This window comes from Octodon degus, unplaced genomic scaffold (genome assembly GCF_000260255.1).
Source record: "Octodon degus isolate 3935 unplaced genomic scaffold, OctDeg1.0 scaffold00667, whole genome shotgun sequence".
Lineage (NCBI taxonomy): Eukaryota > Metazoa > Chordata > Mammalia > Rodentia > Octodontidae > Octodon > Octodon degus.
The window spans coordinates 35514-39410 of NW_004525243.1; positions in this window are offsets into that span (position 1 = coordinate 35514).

The following is a 3897-nucleotide window of genomic DNA, read 5'->3' on the forward strand; positions in this document are numbered from 1 at the left end:
TTCTATTAATCAACGATGCAAAATTAATTTGCTTTCCATGCAAACACAGAAGTTGGAAAGATATCCAAACGAAGTCAAATGACAGAAAGGAATTTTTGGAAATCAAACTTTTCCATAGTTATTTACAATGCTCAAATTTTGGTAATCAGTCATTAATACAATTTCTTCACTTTTATTTAATCAGTATATATTGAACTGTAATACATAGTAAGGTTTCAGTAATGGAAGAGACAGGTTCCCTGAGTGAGCTAGTTCCTACTATGCTATGGCAAAAGATTAGCAGAGAAATGCTTCAGCCATGTGACAAACAGGAAAGGGTGGGCAGCTCTCCTTAGATAGCTAAAAGAAGTCTTAACAAAAGAAAAACTGTCTTAGTTTGGTCCTATTCTTAAAGGAAAAATACTCTAGCCTTAAAAAACAAAGACATTCTGGGAAAAAGAGAATAGCAATATAAAGAAAATAATTCTGGAACAGTATGAGAAATAGATTTCACATGATAGAGAAAATAGAGGAGAGGGACTAAAAGAAATTAAAAATAAATGAATAAGGGGAGGGAAGAAAGAAGGAGAAAGAATGATGGAAGAATAGAGGAATGGAAAAGGAGGGAGAGAGGGAGGGAAAGAGAGACAGAGACACAGACAGACAGACAGACAGACAGACAAAGAGAGCATGAATGTATGTTTCCAAAAGACTAACTAATGAAATTTTTGAAAGAATGCTTCTTGATTGATGTGTTATGCATTGCTGACCATCCTTACTTCAGTTAAAATCATGCTGTGTATAATATTGAAAGGTTCAAAAACAAGATAACGCCCTTGATGTTTGCTAAAACAATTGTGAGCAATTTTCCTTAAACCACAAAGATAAACTAGTTCAGCTCAAAAAATGAAAACTTCAAATTTTACAAAGAAGAAAACAATATAAATCAGAATTTCTAAAGGTAGGCAACTTAGTGACATTTATGTGTTCTTAATACAATACTAAAATAACATTGTATTACAAATGCAACAATAGCAAATATTACAAACACAAAAATGTACTACAAATACACCATTTCCCAAACATACCAAACAAAAGTGATTCAAAACATGGGTTATGTCTGTGTCTTTGCTTCTTTCTTTTGTTAGTGAATAAGAAGTAAATGAGGAATAGGTGAAGATCTCTCCACTGTCATGTGTCTGAAGACTGCCTCATTACTTGACAGGGATTTCAAACAATAAAGTTAATACCATTCTTCACTTCTTTTCACATTTTTGAATGTACAAAATAATTCAAAATAGCATAAATTATCAACTTCTATTGAAACAGAAATATCACAAAATACATTCAAGCAAAAGGCATGCCTGCAGGGGAAGAAAGCATATATCACATCATCTGTCAGTTCTGATAACCTGTAGTGAGAAGGAATAAAATGAAGACAATGGCAGTTGAGCTACAGAAGATGCATGATCACAAAACAGGACAAAGACAGAACTATAAGGCTTAGAGGTTGATTGGGAATGGCAGTAAAAGGGAACAAGAGGAACAAAAGCTCTTTCCAGAGCTCAATCTGGGTGGCAATCAAAAAAATGTTATTTAAATACTAATTCAAAATGTATCAGTGAGGCATTCTGAGCCAGCAAAAAAAAAAACAAAAAAAACAAAATCAAAAAAACCCTTCTGCCATTTTGGGTGGGGGAGATGGCTCAGTAGAATAAGTGCTTGCCTAGCAAGCACAATGGCCTCAGTTCAACCCCTGGTTCTGAAAGAAAAAAAAAAAATGCATCAGTAGCATTCCTGAAATCCTTCCAGTTGCTTCTTTCTCATTCAAGGCCCCAATTCCATGCTTTAACCTGTTCTCACTCTACATTAACCACACTAACATCCTCTCTATTCCTAAAATCTACCAAGTACTGTGGTCTGGCTATAGTTTGCCCCACATCTTCAAAAGCTGGAGGCTTGGTCTTCAGTGTGGTGATGTGGAGGTGAAGTGACCATTAACACATGTGGAGCTAATGGGAAGGCACTTCCTATTCAGCGGCACTGTCCTCCTAAGAAATTAAAGTAGTTCTCCCTTGGTTAGTTCTCATGGATTGAGTTTCATAAAAGCCGGAGACTGACCACTGAATCGCTTTCTGACTTCTTACCCAGTTTCACCCAAACTCAACTTGAGAAAAAGAGTTTTTAACTTTTGACTCTTGCTCTCACATGCACTCCCATCATGATATCATCTTCCATCTGATGCTGGCATCGTCCCTTTGAACCTCCACAACTGGGACCTAGTAAACCTCAGAAACTACATTAAAGCCATAGCAAATAACATTTACAGTAAGAATGAATCAAGTTTTAGAGCTTTGTTCTCAATATTTGAAATGTTCCCCCCCACAATACCTGCTTGAATAATTTTCTGCAATTAGCTTAAGCATTAACTCTTCAATGAGTCCTATGTTTACTACTCTTGATAAATGTCAGCTTTTCAATTATTTCAGTCTCCCTTTCCCTGCTTTAGTTTTAACTCTCTTTATTATCTTCTACAAATAGATCATTCATTCACAGGTTAGTCTCACTCTTTATTGTCCTACGGAGATTGAGCATAGAAGAGAGGAAATTTTGGAAATTTATTTTTTAACTAATTCACTTTGTCATGTCCATAGACATCAAACAGTAACTCTCAGTAAACAAATGCAATAGTCTGGAACTCAATACAGATTTGTGACATGAGGAATTAGAAGTTATAAGCATATGGGCTTAAGCCACAAGATAAATTCATAATATAAATAAAGAGCAAAATAAAGGACAAATAATAGAAAACAGAGAAATGACTATTTTGCAAATGGGAGGTGGACCAAAAGAGATGGAAGGAGAAGGAAGGAAGGGACAAAGGCATGAAAAAGAATTAAGATGAGCTATGTACATGTATCTGCTCCCCATAAGAAATGTAATTGTTATTTGTTGCAAAAATATACTGCTAATAAAAATTCAAAATCGAAACAAGTGACCCACACAGGTCTATGTAAGGGTCAGGATCCCAGTAAGGGTCCTGAGAAGAGACAAAAGAACATCTAGTTACTTTCAGCACAAAAGGGGCCTTTTAACATCTTTCATTGGCTTAGAAACTTGACTAGTGGTTCAAAAATCAGAACTAGGAAAATGGGCAGGAACCAAGGAGATGACAGACACTCAAGAAGCCAGAAACATCACCTGCAGTGACCTATGAACAATTCCAGTCCTGAAAAATAGTAATATAAAACACATCACTGACTCTGCCTCAGATATCATTTCTAGCTATGTGAATTAACTATTATGATTCCTTCAGCTTATGCCACTTAAAGACCTGGTACACAACACCAAATCCACCAAGTCTAACTAGGCCACATGTCAATGCTCTGGTCCTCAGTGCCCATGAAGAGAAATGCCTTCTGCTGCAATCATTTATATAAATGGGGACTTCTCCATATAAGAAAGTGTATTGAAGACTGAGCCACCATGTATACCCTACATATGTCTACCCAAGATGTAAAATTTTAAAATTCAGAATTGTGGAGGGCCAAATATGAACATCTAGGGCTCACAATGTTAGAAAACATAAATGTTACTATAGGATCAATGAAGATGTCTTAGGAGAAATAGATGAAGAAATAAGGACCAGCATGGGAGACACTGGGTCTCAAGAATGCAAAATTAAAAAGGAAAAACTTCAAAAAGCAGTCACAAAACCCACATGCTACAAGAAGCACAGGTGAAATTAAATTTGGGGAAGAAATTCTTAAATTTCTTAGTAAGAAAGTTGCAGTGGAGTAAATACAGACAGAAATAAATCAGCAGTCCAGATGAGAAGGCTATAAAGAGAAGACAGTGAGTATGGAAGACCCTTTAAAGAATAATTACTCAACATTCTCACTTATTTATTTTATTATT